Genomic DNA, 21,688 nt, shown 5'->3' on the forward strand with positions numbered 1-21,688 from the left:
AAAATTTTTTAAAAATGATTTCTTTCTACATTCAAGCTATGTATTCTTTGTATCTGCATAGATATGCAAAACAACCTTTCTTTTTCAAATAAAAAAGACTGAGTGCAGGCAGTGAAATACACATGACGCCGGTAAAGTCGTGCTCAGCCGAATACCTAGTATTTTGAATCGGTATTCTCAAACAGTTTTTTTTAAAGTCTGAAAGTCGTATATGTGTCTCGTAATGTTTATTTTTCTCGTAGTGCTTTTTTAAATCTCTTTATTTGTTGTATGATTAAAACGGGTCTTAGATATTCGGTGGAATTGCTTTGCCAAAATGTTGATTTTGTTCTTCACGTGTACTTCACCCGTTTTACCCTCTATTCAAACTCATTTGATAGATTGTGATTGAATAAGAACTAACTTTTGACTATATCATAAGTGCTCATTTTGTTTTCTTAGGTTAGGAGACATTTCTTCGTAAAGTAATTTTACAGAGACGAAAAATATCGGAGTAGTGTGGTAGATATAAAAACAAATTCGCGCAATTTTAAAAAGAGCTAAACTGGCTGACTTCATTAGTAATAATAATAAGAGCAATGAAATTAAATTATGGAATGAACATGTTATATGCTTATAAATTAATACTAATTAATAATAAGTCCACCTTTGCCTTCAACCATACGTGTAATTTTCTGTATATATTTTTTTAGTGCGATAAAGTAACGTAAAAACAATACTTCCTTTGACTTAAGATAGCGGTCCATTAGCGTATTTATGTATTAATGTATATGCAAACAGGTACCTACGTAAATTGAAGGAGAAATTTTAGAATGTACATATGAATTAATAGAAACAATCTTTATAAAGAAATAATTATTTAAAAAAAAAACTTTATATTCTTTAAGTAAAACACTTTGGAGTAATTAAATAAATAAGCTAAGTAACGAACTCTTTTCATGCAGAGCATTATTTTATTTCACTTATTTTATAAAATCCTAAAAAGCTATGCAATATATCATTAATAGGTTAGGCATATAATAATAATAATAATAATAATAATTAATAAACGCTTTACACTCAATGAATCCCCCCGTAGGATTACACAATACACAAACACAACGCCCAGACCACGACTAACATCTATATGGTTGATACATATGTCTGTCGTGAGCGGGAATCGAACCCGCGACCGCCAGCGCAACAGCCAGTGCTATTGCCGCTGCGCTAACGCGTCGTTATAATATCAGATATCTGTGTCACGTTAAGATTTTTTTATAAAAATATTTGTTATTTTTATATATTATTATTTGTATGTCAAAAACATACACTAACTTCAAATGCCAGACACATCTGTATTATTGTACGTAAATGTACACGTCACGTATGTAGACGTCTGTATGTATGTTTATGTATTTATTTTATGTATTTGTATATATGTATATGAATTATTTGCTCGTGTATACAATATATAACGATTATCACTAGGGTTACCTTTTTTCCCTCCCTTTTTCTTTTTGAATTGAAACTTCTTTAGGCGCATGAGGGGTGAAATTTGAAAGAACGTGTGACGCGGCAACGTGTGGCGCATCAGTACTTGGATGGGTGACCGCTTGGTTTATACCACGTTGAATACACCGGTTCTCTTCCGATCACCGAAGTTAAGCAACGCCAGGCGCGGTCAGTACTTGAATGGGTGACCGCCTGGGAACACCGCGTGACGTTGGCTTTTTGTTTTTTCAATTTGTTTTTTTTCTTTTTTAATTAGTTTTTTTTTTAATTACTTTGCCAAAGAAATTTGAGTTCTGACATTGTGTACTTTGTACGCACGCAATTTTTTTTTCTTTTTTTTTCTCTTAAAGTGAATTTCACTAATACTCAATTCTGCACACCTACAAACGTTCGCTCTAATACATCCTAAGTTTGACTTGTAGGGAATGCTTTTATCATTAAGCCCTCCTCTTGTACAATTCTTTAATGTATTGTGCAATAAAGAAGTAATAAATAAATAAATACTGCCTGCTTATTAGCCGCCCTTTTGTAACTCCTGACGCAATAAGAAATTATGTTATAATTTTGACGCTAATGTCTGTCTGTGTATCTATCTCTGGCATGATTGCTTTCGAATGGATCGATACAATAGTTCGATAAGGCAGTTTGAAATAGATAGATTTTAATAAAAATTTAAGGACCGTGTTAAAATGTCAGGAACGAAACTTATTAACAAAATGTTTGAAATAAAAATAAATACAATTACATTTTTTCCGACCGTAATAACAGTTATTCACTGTAAATTAAAACAAATGTCTAGCGCTCACAATGGAGTGCGAAAAATTAAAAGGAATCATGATTTTGCTACAAATTAAGGTTACCAAGACCCAACGATACAATGGTCATACATACAATTTCGTTAACAGAAAACAGTAAATATTATTTATGATAGCAATAAGAACACATTTATGTGGGGTAAACATTGAATTGTAACTCAAATATATTATATTTTATAAAACAACTTATTAAAAAATAAAACAATTCACAATGTTTTTTCTATTGTGAAAAAAAAATCAGAATTTCTTATTAAAGTACAAATTTCAAGACAATGTCCATTGAAAAATAAATTTGAGATCGATATTTTCCATCTAGTAGGCTAACTCGGTTAGGTTCTTTATTATTTCATTTCGTACAAAAAAAAAAAAAAATATAAAAATTTATTTCATCAATGTCCGTATGAGGTTCTATTTAAATTAAATCAAATGATAGGTTAAAAGTGCAATCGCATGAATGAACTCATCAATGAAATGAAATGAAGCGAATTAAAAGGCAATTTAAAATCTCATCAGAGATACGCAATGATTACGACAATTATGAATAATTAAATGATAAGCTTTAAACCATATTTTTTATTCATTTCGTATACTATCGAAATGCGAGTGGTTACTCGATTTTATTTGCTTAAAATTGCATATTATGGTAATTAAATACAAAGCATCGTCAATAAAATGAATTGGAAGATTTAACGTTGAACGCTAATTAGTGATACAAATTGGCAAACATACAGTATTACCATACATGAATAAAAATTCCGAAATAAAAATAAAAATTAAAATAAAATATTATACTTTTTTTTTGTAAAAGTTTAAAAAATTTGCAAGACAGGTTTTAACCAGTTGGTGGCTTCAAATTAAAAAGTTTTTATTCAGTTTGGTTCGAAACTTTGGTGATAAAACAATAATATCGATCGAAAGTGAATAATCACTTTTAATAATGTATACATAACAACCGGGACTGACGGCTTAACGTGCTCTCCGAGCCACGGGAGGGAGACCCACAAGGACACTGCACAAACACCCAGACAACGGCAAACACCAGTGTGGCCAATACAAATGTTTGTCACGTGCGGGGATCGAACCCGCAGCCGCCGGCGCAACAGGTACAGTCCATGGCTGTGACCGTTGCGCCAACGCGGCATGTCGTGTGGGTCTCCCCACCGTGCCTCGGAGACCACGTTAAGCCGTCGGTCCCGGTTGTTATCATGTACACCTGATAGCGATCGTTAGTCATAGTAGGGAATATATCCGCCAACCCGCATTGATGCAGCGTGGTAGATTAAGCTCTGATCCTTCTCCTTCGTGGGAAAAGAGGCCTATGCCCAATAGTGGGAAATTACAGGCTAAAGCGCAATGTATACATGATAAATTTACCCCATTCGCTTGTCTTGATGATTTTTTTATTTTAACTTTTATTTTTAATTGAATCTTATAATAATATTCATTTCATCATAAGAGTCATATGACAATAGAAAAACAATTGTTTTTTCTTCTTATTTTGTATTTGTATAATAAACGGCAATGTGAGAAACTTTAAAGTTTGTAATATCATAAATTCTATCCGACAACTTTATGAGCTCATAGCCCAAGGTATATTTACTTAGAAAAGTTCTAGAAATTAAACTTTTTCCTCGGAAAGACACAGTCAACGCCAACCACACAAGTGAAAATACAAAGGGGTACGAACCTTTGTGGCATATCTAGCCGCCGCCATTTTGGTTTTTTTTTAAAATTTCCGAGCTCAATAAAAGTGGTATATTTGGATAGAAGACGCCTATACAAACAAAAAATGGAGTGCTCACACACGCATAATAACTCGATTTTCAATGATCGCCTTTGGACACAAATGGCGATCTTTACTTCCAAATATCTCGGAAACGTGACACTTTACGATACCATGTTCGAGCCCATTTACCGTTATTTATACATTAATTATTTTCAATAAAGACTTTAACTAAAATTTAATGTTATATATGTAGGTACTGAGCTGTAAGGTACTGAGACTGGTTAATTACAATGTAAGGTTACACAAGATAGTTATTAGTTAACGGGGGCGAGACTAACTTCTTAGCATTTGATGGATTCATCGTGGTCCGTCCACCGAGTCTATCATGTGGCAGACGGAGAAACTCAGAACAGTTCCTAGGACTTGCGACTTAGATGTAGGTTTAAAGAGGCCCCCTTTGAGATGCGCATCAACGCTCACATTCACTGCTCGAGTTGGCCACCTCATCTAGCCATATAAATCGTAATATAATATTTACATTTCTATCGAAAATACTTCATTAATATAGGGCATATCAGGAAATTGTCTGCTAAAAATCTGGAGCGACTGGGGAAGTACCTGGAAAGCTAAATAATACTACTTTTGTGATTAAGGTGAGCTCTTCGGGGATGGTTCGGTGTTACAGGCATTATAAGCTACGGCAATCGCTTACCATCATGTAAAACGTACGCTCGTTTGCCTATATAGTTGTAAAAAAGAACAATTACGCTGCCTGTAGGTAGGGTACAGCAGAAAATAACCTGCTTGAAATCTGGAGCAGCCGGACTGGGAAAGTACCCCAACCTTACGGAAGATCACAGCCAAATAATACTGCTTTTAGTGTTGATTACAAACAGCACATAAAATGCGAAATTATGAACACTCCACTTTAACAATATATTTATATCTTGATTGAAAAATGGTGTCGTGGGACACTAGATAGGAACGAAGTTCCTCGTTATAAAATATTTCTTTCAAGTTTTATTCGAGGTATAAAGAAAATAATTATTCCGATATACATTTTTTATTATGATTTTTTATCGATAAAAAAATCTACATTACAAAACTATCTTAACACCTTTATTATATTTACAATGATTTATAAAAATATATAAGAATTATCGAATGATATAATAATAATAATAGCAAACAGCAATAATAATAACAGTCATCACGTAAACTATACATAAGATAACGTTTAGCCATCATATATATATAGTATAGCCATCGGAATCTTACGCTTTTATTTAACGTTACGGACACTTTTTGCTGGCTAGGGTACACCTCCGCAACGCTCTAAAAGAAACTTCGTTCCAAAAAAGAATTTCGTGATGTTTGTATGATTTTGCTTTTTAATTTACGCAGCTAATGAAATATCGTAATTTATAAACATAAAAACTAATTTAAAGAAGAAAAACAGAATTTCTAGTGGAGTAAATACATTCTTCATTACAGAATAAAACCTAACATTTTGTTTTATAAAACTTTTTGTACCTTTTATGTTATACACCTGTTGATTTTGTATAAAACATTTAAAACCATTTATACATTAAATAGGGCAATTCAGAACTCGGGTTGCGAAAAATAAAATAATATATTTTTAATTTCTTAAATATATTTTATAAGTAAGACACAACTAGTAGTAAGTTTATTTTTATTTTAAGCGAAATAATATTACTGATATTAAGTTTTACTAAAAGTATTATTACACAAAAAAGATGAAACTACAAATGAGAATTTAAGTAGCAATTAAGAATAAAATGAGAAATAAAATGTTAACAAAACCAATTAAAAGGTTTTATGAGCACCCGTAACGACTATTATTCGTGGTAAATTAAAACAAACGTACAGTCGTCCACACAATGGCCTGCAAACAATGAGAGGGATAATCATCTGCAACAAATGAAGATCACGCAAGCCCTGCGGCTGAAAACTTATATAAAGTTCCTTGTACACGCCACTGCGGGTTTAATTTATTGGTTATGTACAACGTTTTCTGTTTGGGTACGTAGTAAAAGTATGTTTTGACGTCGTTTATATTTACTATTTTGAAATGAATTTGTAACTCAAGAATGTTGAGAATCGTCTGTGATGAAACCTACGTAACAAGAGTATTTTTATATTTCATTTTTATATAAAACCCAGTTTACATAACTAGATCGGCAAACCAGCGTACGGCTCACCTGATGGTAAGTATAAAAAGATAGGTAGTGAAATTAAATATGTATGTCATTTTATTTCGTTTTCTGTTACATATTGTAAGTTCCATTTATTTACTTGTTTCTTTTTATTGCGTATTATTTGATCTTGCGCGTATTTACGAAGCACTGGTGCAGCGACCACAGCACTGGTTTTGTTCAGATAGCGGTTCGCTTCCTGCATGGGTGAAATTTGCATAGACCATACAAATGATTGCCATAGTCTTGGTGTATATTGTCTCACAATAGTACAACAAAGTGGGGCGTTATAACTTCATATTTTATTACACACTACTATTTTAAATTTATCAAATTTAAAGACCAAATAAGCAACCAATATTAAATATACTTTCAAAAATCGTTTACATTCTACAAAGGAGTGTCAATGAACCTATATAATATTACTGTAGAAATTCTTATATAGGTACATTGCAGCGTACATTGCACAAATTCGCTTAAAACGGTTTTCAATAACTCAGAAAATGCAACCTCTATGAACGTTTGTTTTCAAAAACCGTTTAACTTGAGTCGAGTACGAATATTTCTAGTGTTCATCCATCATTTCTTTATCCTCGGCGTTGCAGTGGACAAGATTGCTTTAGTCGTTAACTTTGCCATATGGCTCGAGTCTATAGGTGAATGCTTTTTGATGCAAATTTTAAGATTACGTTCCATTAATAATTTGAATTTGTTAAGAGATATTCCATGTTTTTTTTTTTTTAATAACGTTAATTGCGTAATTTATTCTCCTTTTCTAAACCTAATAGCCCTTAAATGAGCTTAGGGTGTATAAAAGAAAATGTCAAATTATAACTCATCAGGTTAACGTCATAGTTTCTAGACAGATAATGAAATACAAAATAGCTCCTTAGCAACAGTGTTTTCAATATTCAAACGTCGCGTCGTTTATTAGTACGTCATTTCGGAGAAATAGCTGAATGATACTTACAAAACAAAATAAGAACTTTTTGTTTCGTATTTTTATTATAATGAGATAGAAGATAAAACGAAAGAAAATCAATTTTTCATCAAAGACAAAAAAAATCTTAATTGTGAGGGAGAAGTTTCAATCATTTTACGAAGTTTTTAAAATGTAAACGATAATTATTATTAATTACCTATCTTATATGTATATAAAATTCTCGTATCAAAAATATTAGTTAGAAAACTCCTCCGAAACGGCTGGACCGATTTTTATATGAAATTTTGTGTGTATCGGTAGGTCTGAGAATCGGGCAACATCTATTTTCATACCCCTAAGTTATAAGAGGGGGAGATTAAGGGGGTTAATAACATAGTTAGGAACACATCGTTTACGAGGTCAGCAAATAAAATATAATATTAAAAAAATATTATAAACAAAAGCATTAAAAAATTGATGTCGGTACCTTTAGCTTCCTACTGTCCTCTTAAACTATGAACTAAAACTTCAATTCTTTGAATTACTTTTACATGCCACGGTTGATATTATATAAACATTAATCATAGTCAAGAATTTATATGGCCATATTGACTAATCTTCGACAAACACAAAAACTGTAAGTTATCATCCTCTGGAAAATATTAATGCAAAATCGTGGAATGACGATAAAAGAAACATATTAATGTTGAATATTATTATTTTTAAACAATACTTTTAAAAATAACTCGCTAACATATTCTTCAAAAATATCTACATGGCGAAGTTACAGAATTTTGAAATTTAAAATGAATTACTGCAAGAATAGTCTGATATTTGGAAATCCTGTCGCATATTTTCTATGAAGAGCCATAAGGAGGTATTGTTACTTCGGCCCGTGCAATGACTATTACGTTCGAATAAGCTTGGCTTGAATTCAAGTGCCTTACAGTGAACATATTTTACGTTGATATTCAGAATTTGTAAAAGGTAGCTAATAATATACGAACAGTAGCTGAAACTATCGTATCGAATGTCGATTTTATTTTTGTGAAACGTTCGTTCATAAAAATAAATATTTAATGTAGTGAGTTACACAGCAACAGAGAAATAATTGGTCAATATCTATTGTAATACTAGTAGAATATATTTAGCCTATTATTTAAAACTTGCTGTGCCTGCGACTTCATTTGCATGGGATATATTTTATCTGGAGATTCGTTATTTTTTTAACTGCGTGATCCTGATGCCGTGGGAATTCGAGGATTAAAATTATATGTTTCCGTGTAACTTCTTTTTTCTAATTTTAGTTATTTTTGCTCGCACCACTTGTCGTATTTAATAGAAACGTTTGGTTAATATCTATCTAGACAGTACAGCGCACGGTAAATGCAGTCGTTGGTGTGTCGGCGAAATGGAAGGGAATTCCGAGATACTTATATATTGCTTCACAATCTCCTCTATCTCTTAGTGAAAGCCCCATAGAAATCGGTTCAGCCATTCCGGAGATAAGCCCAGAAAAATAGACAGACAAAAAGAAAGAAAAAAACTATTTATATGCATTTTAAAAACCACGATAATTATGAAGTAACAGGCAGACAGTTGAATTTTGTTTATATGTATAGATCTATAGATACAGAATGATTTTGAACGTATAAAATTTATTTTAAATGAAACTTCAAGATCTTGGCACTTGTACATGTAAGCAAACTAATAAGAAAAATAATTATTTTTACTCTTTCTCGTTCGTTTTTTTTTTTTTTTTTTATAATATACATTGCCAATAACAGCTTTGGTATTTAGCTTATAAATAAATAAATTTCTTTAATTTTTTTATTTTCATCAACTGACCTTTTTTTAATTATAACATAACTTTTTTTTAATTGTGTATATATGTTGCCAGTTGCCACCTAATATATCTTTAATCTTTATTCTAGCCCTGTGCTACTACGTAAATACTGCTCCAGTTTCCACATCTAGAATATTCCCGGTATATATGTATCTGTTGCATTCATACATTCAGCCTTTATCATCCGACTGCTGGACATAAGTCTCTCTCCACGTAGGAGAAAGATTGGACCATAATCCACCACGCTGCTCCGCTGCGGGTTGGCAGATGTATTCCCTATTGTGAGTAACAATCGCTATCAGGTATTTATGATCACAACCGGTACCGATGGCTTAACGTGCTCTTCGAGGCACGGTGGGGAGAACCAGACATTCAAACCGGAAAGGAATATTTGTTCAAATATATAATATCCATCCCGAGCGCGATTCGAACCCACAAACCGACGGTGTTTTAGGCGACCACGTTCTTTCTCAAAATTTCAAAAAAGGTGCTGCGCATTAAGGAAGTTAAAAAAAAAAAGACTTAAGCGCTTTACAACGCTTTGAGCATGACCAAAAAGAATCAGGTTGTTACTTCAGACAACTCTTACAATATACTTTGACAATACAATTGACTTTATCATATGTATCTCTGATACTGATAAATTCCAAAAGTTTATCTCAATGTTACTAAGCCACTAATTAAAACAATTATCACAATATGGAAACACAGATACATTTAATTAATAATAAATTGTTTACTCTATGGAATATGCGAATTGTTTGATGAACAGAATACACGTTTTAGGCGTAAACAAAGCCTTTACAATGTCATGTACTGAAGTTAGAACATATTGTATTAAACTATACAAAATTAATGTAATAATTACAAATGGAAATTTGAATAGAATACACCCATATTTATAAATACTGGTAAATTGGATTTTTATGTATAATAGAGACTTTTAGATTAATTAAAAATATAATAACAAACTTGAATTTATCAGAAGAAGAAATTTTTATCATTGTAAATATAGTTTTTATAACAACTATTAGTTATTTGTAGTCGTTACATACGCTTAGTTGTGAAACTTTTTTATTCATCATCATCATCATCATTTCAGCCTATCTTAGTCCACTGCTGGACATAGGCCTCCATAAGTTCGTGCCAAAAATGGCATCAACTCATGTGTTTTGCCCATAGTCACCATGCTGGGCAGGCGGGTTGGTGACCGCAGAGCTTGCTTTGTCGCACCGAAGACGCTTCTGCCCGTTTACGGCCTGTGTATTTCAAAGCTAGCAGTTGAATGGTTATCCCACCATCGGTCGGATTTATAAGTTCCAAGGTGGCAATTGAACTATGTTATTCCTTAGTCGCCTCTTACGACACCCACAGGGAGAGAGGCGGTGGCTATATTCTTATTGCCGTAGCCACACAGCGTTTTTCAGGAACATGATATTTTTTATTAGTATAAATCAATTAGGATTATTAAGTTAGTAATTATCCAAATGCATACAAATAAAAAAAAATACGAACAAATACTACCAATCTAGTTGCAAACTCCTTATTCAATCCTAAAAATTATTTGCACAGTTATTTCGATACATTTTTATATTTAATTTTCAGAAAACTCTTGCAAAGTAAAATAATCGCGAACTCGCAATGCTACACGTTCTTTGTAGTGGTTCAAATAGCTGTACGTGATTTGAACGGCATACATTTTTCGACAGTTTTCGAATCATCATTATTATGATTATATGACTACCAAACTTTAATTATTACTGTGAAACCGATCACATTTTAGAGTTGCAGATTTTTGATTTTGTTTATTAATTATTGATTAACGTGAGCTATTGAATTATCAATTTGAGTCTGAATATCATTGACGACGGTGAAATAAAAAAATACTACAAAACGCAAGGGCAGGTGCGTCTCGTGACATTTTTTTATGGGGTTCACAAAAAAAATATTCGAAAAACTTTTTTCCGTCCATACAGATTCACCACCGCTGCAGGCGCCAGCTCAAAACAATAGACCGGAAAACAAAATCGTTTATTGCTTTCTTCACATCCACACAACCAAAGGGTTTTGAAATATTTTTCAGATTTAAAAACACGCGTAAAAGATTTAGTTTTCATGCTACATTTTTTAGTAAGTAGTAAGATCAATTTCAGTTCGAGGCACATTTTCAGTCTTTTCACATTTTCAATAAAAGATACACCGTATTGTTCCATTTTTAACTCAAAATGCCGCGCACAAATTATTTTTATTACTTATTTCAAAGAAAAACTAATAAATAACTGAAGAAGTCGGCACGTTTATTTGTATACATAAGAACGGCAACAGCGCATAGATTTAGGCAAATTATCCCCGCGGCGTTTGGCACACCCTGCACACCGCACGCCGCACGGCCGAACCTGGAACATCGCGCGTGAGTGCTGCTCTAGATTAGCCTAATTTCTTATATGAAATCTTTTACTTCCCGCGTCATCCTGTCTCTTTCGCACTCATTGAATACAGTGCTTGTAATCGTACTAAAATATGTTTCATTGGAACGCAATCACTGACGCTTCATCGTACAGCTTAATATCAAATGCACGTAATATAATAATACACTATTGTATAGGCATAGCAGAATAGAAATAATTTAATGTTGTATAGCATAGTATTTAATATAAAGAAACATAGGATTTAAAATTACACAGGTTATATAATTATGTTTAGAGTGGGACTGCACTGAAACAGCGCTCTTTAAGACGAGCCTCTGAAAACAGATACTACTGTGCAACAATTAAAATAGTATTAAAATAATAATAACAAAATAACATTTATTTCAAGACTAGCCCATATAGTGTTAGTAACAATATTTCTTATAACCCAGTATTAGTACAGCAAATTTAAAATAATAACATTTTTATATTTACATTCATATTACATGGAGTTTAATCCAATGTCGCAGCATTGGACTCTCCATCGATCTACAAACACTTTCAGAATACTATTATGGCTGCCGCGGAAACGCTTAAGTAATGACGCGTACCTGTTGCGCATGATGGCTATAAAGTCATGGACGCGCCTTTCCGCGAACATCACTGAGGTACTATAGCGCCACGGCAGCCCCAACAGCATCCTGAATGCATTATTGTATTGTACGTGGAGGTCACTGTAAGCACGCAAGCTATAGCTGGTCCACAGACTGCTCTTATAAATTGGAATTATCAAAATCGGTATATCCAGTAGAAAGTTATGCGGTATAATACAACGTAGGTCGACGAAAAAAGCGTCAAGTAAAAACGTATTATTAGATATAACTCGAAAAGTAGTTGTTAGATCTCAAATAAATTTACATGGGACCAATTGGCACACACCACCTTTCGATTAAAAGAAAATTTGTCGAAATCGCTCCACCCGGTCAAAAGTTCTGATGTAACATGCATAAAAAAAAAAAATACAGTCGAATTGAGAACCTCCTCCTTTTTTGGAAGTCGGTTAAAAAATTCAAAACTAATCATGTAAAAATAATTGAATAGCAAGAGAATATTCGTTGAAACCTGAAAATTCAATCCAAACGATGTAATAAATGAACTTCATGGGACGCTATTCGATCGTAATTGAAATAGCTACGATTTCATTCATGTTAATCCATGGATAAATTAGTTGTTTCCATTGAACGATAGTAGAAAATCTTACACAGCGCTATTTTTGTTTCAATTCGTGTTAATTATGTAGATACAAACTAAGCTGGATTAAATTGTAATCAAGCTTATTCGTAACAGAAGTAATTTTAGTCGAAAAACTTAGAAAGTAGTTTCAAAATATTTTTGTAACTTATAAATTTTATATATTAATTTATTTAATAAAAAACAACAAAGGGAATTACATTACACTTTCATGTGTTAAATTTATTCTTTAAATACCTTCTTCTTTTCTTTAGTTTTTGAAAACAAAAGTATATTTATTTTTCTAACCATAGCTAAAGTCATCCGCCGTCTTCTATTCATCGTATAACTTTTTATATTTTAAATTTTTAGTACACACTATAAACTTAAGATAAATAGTAAACTTAACTGAAACAAATGCACTCACCTAAACTGTCTCGGTGCACTCATTTTTAAATATTCACTTGGTGACCAGGTGTATCATTTTAGCACTTTACAACTTAGCATTTTCTTGACATTTTGATGAGATTATTGTCATTTCTTAAATTATTTATATATTTATTTGGGATTTAACAGTTACTGCCGTTGTTTGCTCTGTTTTTTTTTAAACAGACTATTTTACGCAAAGACTACCTCCATTTTAAAATCGCATCCCCTAGCTTAATCCATCACATTGTATCACAGCGTAGTACCACAACGCTAATATTTCTTTTTTATTATGAGAATATAATTTAATATTGAATAAATTAAGTGCTCACAAGCAAAGTGTGAAAAATTTTTCACGTTATCTGTCAACAAAAAAAAAAAATGATTTTGAAAAAAAGAGATCGAAGATTATGCAGCCTATAATTATTTATTAAGCACAGTAATAGATTTGATTTGACATTTATTATAGACAAAAAAAAATTGTTCTATGAGATTTCTACATTAAATTTTTTTTATAGCCTTCCTCGGGAAATCAAACTAACAAACTTTTCAGCCTTATAATATTAGTATAGATTAATTTCATGACAGTCTCAAAGGTAAAATTATAAATATTTTTAGTACACGAAACATAAATATAAGGCTTGAACTAAAATTGTAAATCAAATGCAACCAAAACACCACAGTTCATACATAAACATCTAACAGTGAACATTTTGCCGACACATGTACTAAAAAGAGCTTAGATACGAAATTTGTGTCGTGTAAATTTACTACAGGCAGGTGAACGTGAGATTTTTGCATAATTCGTGTTCGAATTGACCCGTCTTCTCAAAGAGTTCTCAAACGGGCTTTATTTGGAATTTTGCCACGTAACTTGGTAATGCTCGAAAAATGCTTATTGTTTGACCTTTGAACCTTCACTAATGCTCTAATCCACTCTACCATAGATCTATAAGCTATTTTTTACATACAATAGTAAAACATAATATCTCATAACATAACGAACACACACGGTCGTGTATTCCTAAAGTAAGCAACTTAATGCTAGCTATTTTTTTAATATACATAGAAATAATACACATATGTATAAAAACAAATATTAAACCCAGACTTAGGCGGGAATCGAAGCCATAACCCATCATCATCATCACTCATCATGAGAGACGTGAGAGAAGCCATAACCCGCTGAGCTGAAATACGCTAACAGACTAGTCAAACATGAAATATACATAATTTAATTTATGTTATATACATTAGTGAATACTATTATACAACGGTGAAGTTGCTGATCAGAGTTATATTAAACTACCTGTGCCCGCGACGTCGTCCGCGTTGAATTTAACAAACAAAAAGCTATTGTTCAGTTCGCAGAGTTATAATATAAATAAATTTCTAAAATAAAAGGTGCCTAAGTTACTCCTTATTACATCAACCATCTGCTAGTAAAAGTCCCGTCAAAATCGGTCCAGCTGTTTCAGAGATTAGCCGGAACAAACAGACAGACAGACAGACAAAAATTATAAAAAAAAATGTTATTTTGGTGTATGTACCGTGTATACATATGGACTTAGTAAAAAGAGGTTATTTTAATATCATAAACAGACACTCCAATTTTATTTATTTGTATAGAAAATCTATTTGACCTATAGGAAGATATTTCATTAAACTTCAAAATCATAGTCACGAAATATTTGCTAAAGATGATCTAAATATTTTATTATACACTGTTTCTATTAAAACATGCGAATTACTCAATATCAGTCAAGCAAAACAATGAAACAAGTGAAGTTTAGTATAAGCAGAGTTTTATATATTCATTAAATTAAAATAGGTACATCAATGTTATTATTGATATCTTCGTCGACTAATAATTGTTTACATTATTGGTCATGGTCCTGGTTTACGCTTTTATTTGCAACGAAACATAAAATTGCAATTGTTTCTGAAACTTTGTAGTTTTTAAAAATCTACCATGTGGGAGGAAATCTGCTGAAACTGCATTTTCCGCTTTCTTTCTTTCATTTTTAGCTTTACTACAATATAATGATGTTTTATAGCTAGTCACAATAATTTTGCCAACTAAAACATAGAAAGAAGCTAAGGTGGCAAGTGTGATCATAGTTTTTAAAAACATAAACGTGACACACAAAATCAAACACGTCTATATTACTTACTTACTTCAGCATATGGCAGTCCACTGCTGAACATAGGCCTACATTACTTACATTAATTACTGCAACATCATTGATGTATGTTTATAAGTAAATTTGATCCCTATTTGCTGTCTAAAGTCTAAGATATAAAAAATTAAAAAAATACAAATTCTTAAGACATCCATTTTTTAATTTAAAAAAATTTAAAAAAGGAACATTTTATGTAGAGATAGATAAATGTATAAATTTCAAAAATTAATTTAAAGCTTTAATTCTATTTTCTTTGTTTCAGTACTTTAATGAACGTTGTATTTGTAATTTGCATTCAATTTTACAGTTTATCTTCGGAATTTTCTTGAAACTTATATTCTTCATCTACTTTAAAACTCAGTAATCGAGTTACAAGTCTATGAGTAATTAGATTAAACTAAAACTTTACCAGAAACCACCGCATTTGTAATTAACAAGCAACTGGGAAATGTTATGTTTGAAAGCCTGTGGACATTTAACTTGATCAGAGTATTGCCCAATGCTATTTATACAATTATTAGAAATAGAATGAGCTAATTCTATTTAAAATTAATTATTCTAATTAATTTCGCCTGCCCAGCGTGGTGACTATGGGCAACACACATGAGTTCACGCCATTTTTGGCGCGAACTTGTGGAGGCCTATGTCCAGCAGTGGCCTGCGATAGGCTGAAGATATGATGATGATGATGGTAAATTCATTCTTTAAAATTAGTTACGTTGGCGAAAAATTTCAAAAATGTTAGCTGTGATCTTCTGTAAAATCGAGGTACTTCCTCTTTCCAGATTTTGAACAGGATATTTCTTACTTTACCATACCTCAGTTTTAAGGTTATATGTATGGTACCACTGCTCCTTGTAACAGGTTCGGATGTGTGCATTTATGACTTAAACACGGAGCCCTGTCTCAACTATTCTAAACCTGAACAAAACCGCAACCGAAATCTAACTCTTGATGTAATAACAAACACCTTAGTATCGAGTAGCTGTTCATCGGCTAACAGTATAAATTGTTTGAATTTCCCAGTTATTAACCGTGTACGGCTTATGGGGCTTACGCCACATGTTTCCTTTATAGTGTAACAACTTGGCCGCTGCGGCTCTCTCTCTGGATTCAGATTTAGTGTCAAGTATGTAACGAAATTAAATAAATATGTACGTCAAATGTAAAGTTTTTATTTATTTATTTATTTATTTATATACACTTTAGCACACCAACACAAAAGTAAAATAAGTTTAATTAGGTAAAAAAATAAATAATAAATTTGCATTAGTTGCAACAGGCGGCCTTATCGCTAAAGCAGCGATTTCTTCCAGGCAACCTTTGGGCAGAGGACTAGAATTGATTGTTATTGGGGATATGGGCGCAAAATAAGTGCTATCAGTCATAAACATAAGTATATATTATATGTATTCATACATACACATATACATACATATACCTACAAATACACCTACACAAATACACACATATACACGTAAACATAAGTATATATTATATATATTTATACATACACATATACATACATATACCTACAAATACACCTACACAAATACACACATATACACGTACACAAATACCTACAAAAACACATAATAATTTGATAACAAAGAAGAATACATACACAGAGAAAAAAATAAATTGATAAACGAATAAATAAGTAAAAAATAAAAATAAAATAATATTACGATGACAAGTACATTGCCTTAGTTAGCCTCTTGAATGATTCCAATGTTTGAGCTCGTCTTATAGTTAGCGGCAACGAATTCCAGAGACGACAGGCTTCAACAGTGAATGATTTAGAGTAGAAGGTTGAAGAATGATATGGAATCTTTAGGATGAGGTTATTATCAGAGCGGAGAGACCTTTCGTGAGTATCACTAAGAAATTCGAAACGATTTTTTAGATAGGAAGGTGTTAGAGGATTAAATAGGATTGAGTAAAGGAGAGACAGAATGTGAGTATTCCTGCGAAGTCGGATAGGTAGCCACTTGAGCTGTTTGCGAAATTCTGAAACATGGTCATATTTACGTAAACCAAATATGAACCGAATACAGAGATTTTGTAAGCGCTCCAGTTTATTTAATTGTTCCTCATTTAAATTAACAAAACTAGTATCAGCATAGTCAAGAATCGGTAAAAGGAGAGTCTGTGCAAGCATAACTTTAGTGGGAATGGGAAGAAAGTTGCTTAACCTTCTCAGAGACCCAATTGCTGCAAACAGTTTTTTGCTTATAAAGTTTATTTGGTGTATCCAAGATAGGTGTTTGTCAAAAATAATACCAAGATTTTTCACTTGATCGCTTATCGGTATACGTATTTCGTCAACAATCACTGACGGGACCTGTGACCAGATAATGCGTGATATTAATTTCTGGCTACCAATGACAATAACTTGCGTCTTTAAAGGATTGATTTTTAAACCAAATGATTTACTCCAATTTTGTATATTCATAAGATCCTCATTCAGTAAATTAATACATTTAGGCAGATCACTAAGAGAAGTTTGCGAGTAGATTTGGAGGTCATCCGCATACAAATGGTAGAGAGAGTTAATGTGCTTAGTGACAGAAGAAATAAAAAGAGAAAATAATACAGGGGACAACACGCCACCTTGCGGCACGCCAGCATTAATTGTATAATAATTAGAGGAGTATCCCTCAACATGTATGCGTTGCTGACGACCACACAAGTAAGATTGGAACCAGTCAGTCACCTCAGCAGACATGTTCAGAGAACGAAGTACGGCAAGTAGTATGTCAAAATCAACAGTATTAAAAGCATTACTGAAGTCTAGTAATGTTAACACCGTGACAAGTTGATTGTCCATACCAGCTCTGATGTCGTCCGTTATTTTAATTAAAGCAGTAGCCGTACTATGACCACGGCGGAAACCAGACTGAAAAGGATTAAGAAGGTTGTGTCTAGAAAGGAAAGGAGTCATTTGTTGATAAATAAGACGTTCAAAGACTTTTGACAGAAATGGAAGAATAGAAATTGGTCGAAAATCGGAATAAGCACAGGGATTTGATTTTTTAGGTAAAGGGATAATTTGAACATTTTTCCACACGGCAGGAAATTTAGAGGACTGGATAGAAAAGTTAAAAATAGACGTAATTATTGGAGCTATAATGTCAATAATGGGAAGAATCATTCTACGGCTAATACTGTCAGAACCGACGGCATCAGAGCTGATGTTTAAAATGTTTTTCTTAACGTCACTTACAGTGAATTGACAAAAAGTAAAAGCAGGAAAATTTGGAGTGGGTAAGGCTGAAAGTTGATTTAAAGTATTTGATTTAGTTAAATCATCTATGGTAGCAGGAGATAAAAAGTGCCGATTAAGCTGGTCTAAATTTAATTTATTTAGATCAATACTTTGGTGTGTTTTTCCAACTCCAAGTTTCTGTAGGAACTTCCAAATTTTAGAAGTATCAGACTCTTCATTTAAGCGTTCGTGAATGTAGCGTCGTTGCTTATCCCTACAAATTGTATTGCAGCGATTCCTTATTTTTTTATAATTCTCGCAATTTCTTATATTGGGGTTAGCCCTATATTTAGCCTTCGCTTTATTCTTTTTATGTTGTAGAGATTTAATGTCTTCGGTAAGCCAGGGTGCTGGCAAATGCTTTATTCGAACTGGACGAACTGGAGCATGCATGTTGTACAAATCAGTCATAAGTGAATTAAAAATAGTAACTCGTTGATCGATTGTATCAACAGATTGAATCACAGACCAATCGATCCTGTTTGCATCTTCACGCAAGCTGTTAAGGTCCATACCACCAAAGTTACGAAGCAGAAGGATCCTTGACTTAGCCTTCGGAGGTTTTATTTTGTACGAAAGGAAAAGAAGATCATGATAAGAAAATGCACAAGCATTACACTGTCCATGATTTTCTACATGGTCAGTGGAAGAAACTATAATTAAGTCTAGAAGAGAGGGAGTAGAATTTGGAGAAGAGGGCGTGGCAGCAAGTGGAAGGATATTTAAATTAGACCTAGAAATAATAGTATTAAGTTTTAAAGATTTGTAATCATTTTTCAACAAGCATGTGTTAAAATCTCCCATTAAAATAGTGTGACTGTACTGAGGAGTAAATTGTTCTAAAAGGCTTTCAAGATGAGAAAAGTAGTCAATAGAGAGAGAAGGATTATAAAAAACACATAAAAGAATCTTAGAGTGAGAAAGAGTTAATTCTAAGAATAGATGTTCCGCACAAGGAATGTTTTGAGGTGCTGACATACTGACAATGTTATAAGGTATATAGGAACGCAAATATATGGCAACACCCCCACCAACTCGATGTATGCGGTCATTTCGAATTAACTGAAAACCCGGTAGAGAATAAGAAGTTGAAGGTAAACAAGGTTTAAGCCACGACTCAGAGACAAGGATAGCGTGTAGATTTATGTTATCAAATGAGGCCAAAAGGTCAGGATAATGTGCAGGAATACTCTGAGCGTTTATATGAACAACATTAAAATTCTTTGGAAAAAGTGAAAAATTAGAATTAAGACATTCGTTGAGTGTTGGGATACTTTGAAAACTGTCTTCACTATTTGTTTCTGTAGAAGAAGAGAAAGACAGAAACGCATCATTGTCATCATATAAATTACTGTTATCCATCGTAATTTAATGTAACAAGTATATTTCAAGTAACAAATATAGGTATTATATATAAAGTATATCTAAAATAATAACAGCAAATAATAATAATATTAATAAAATAATAATAAACAAAATATATATTATAATATAATTATTAGTCTTACCCGCCAGCTGTGGAGAAAACATAATACATTTTGTTCATTTGAGTAAATAAATTAGGAAATGAATTTAATACACTAAACTATTTCAATAATAAAATAATAAATAAAAATTAAAAATAGGTCTGCCTACCTCAAAAAATAGAAAAAAAAACACAAAAAAAAAATATTAAAAGATAAGTTCATAAAACATGAATATTGCACTACCAAAAACATTCTTTTTAAAAACATTTTTAAAATTAAAATGTTGTACTTGTTAAAAAACAAAAGTTAAATTAAAGTGATCAAATATTGACTAAAATAAAAATAAATAACAAATCGACATTACTTAATTATAACTAAATTACATCAATATTTAACTTTCCTAATTAAATACAAAAGAGTAAAAGTGGTTTATATTGTAATACAAAATGGATAAAATACAGTAATTGAGACTACAACTTGCTATGTATTTGAATTGAGAAGAAGAAAAAAATAAACAATGTAACGCGGGTAGATTAGTAATAAAAGTGACAATGAAATCATAAAAAAAGAAAATAAATAACAATAAGACATTACTTCATTAAAACTTAAAACCAAACCACATCAACATTTAGCCCTCCCAATCAAATAAAAAGAGTAAAAGTGGTTTTATATTGTAGTACAATATTGATAAAAATACAGTAATCGAAACTACAACTAGTTATGCATTTGAATTGAGAGAAAAAAAAAAAAAAAAAAAAAATGTAATGTGGGTAGATTAGTAATAAAACTGACAATGAAATCATAAAAAATAAGAATAAATAACAATAAAACATTACTTAATTCAAACTAAATTACACCAATATTTAGCTTTCCTAATTAAATAAAAAAGAGTAACAGTGGTTTTATATTGTAATACAATACTACAATTTGTTATGTATTTCAGTTGAGATAAAAAAAAAAAAAAAAAAAAAATGTAATGTGGGTAGATTAGTAATACAGCTGACAATGAAATCAAGGTAAGCAGACATATAAACAAAAGCATTATACACTATTTTCTTGTTATTCGCTTTGTGCGAGGAGGGATCGTTTTACTGTCCGCACTTTTGGAACCGGCATCCACTTTATCACCGCCAAGTGTCCTATTCGGTGAATGAGAAATAGCTTTCAGGTCACAAGATGATTCCACCTGGTGTCTCGATCCATCTGCAGTCACCACATAGATGCGGCCTTCACGGGTCCAGCACTTTCCAATACCGTAGCGCTGTCGTGCAGTTAAAAATATATCGTGCCTAGCCTTGGTGAGAAACTCCGACTGCGTTATACCAGTGCTCTTGAATTTGGTTTTGGCGAACCATACTTTATCCCGGACACTGATATCTGTAAACTTTACGACAATCGGTCGGCTTCTGTTATCAGAGGGTCTGCCAAGACGATACGAGAGTTTGATGCTTGAACTGGAAAAGTTAGGCAGATCCAAGTATTCTGCGATTAGAGAGGTTACTCGAGCAGTGGTATCTTCAGATTTTTCTTCTTTAACACCGTGCAAGAGAATCATATTACGCCGTTTTTTCATTTCCAGGCGATCCATTTCCCTGCTAAGAAACTCAACCTGGCGGTGTAGTGCAGATAATGTAGTAAATATAAATTCTTTAAAGCTGTTGAATTCTGCTGCTAGAGAGACTGCGGTGACT

The 21,688-nt window shown here is 32.4% G+C and overlaps 1 pseudogene; it reads left to right on the forward strand.

The window, feature by feature from the left end:
- Nucleotides 1-1,590: 1,590 nt before the first annotated feature.
- Nucleotides 1,591-1,708, forward strand: LOC123656105 (annotated as a pseudogene).
- Nucleotides 1,709-21,688: the final 19,980 nt, after the last annotated feature.

Source organism: Melitaea cinxia, chromosome 8 (assembly GCF_905220565.1).
Source record: "Melitaea cinxia chromosome 8, ilMelCinx1.1, whole genome shotgun sequence".
Lineage (NCBI taxonomy): Eukaryota > Metazoa > Arthropoda > Insecta > Lepidoptera > Nymphalidae > Melitaea > Melitaea cinxia.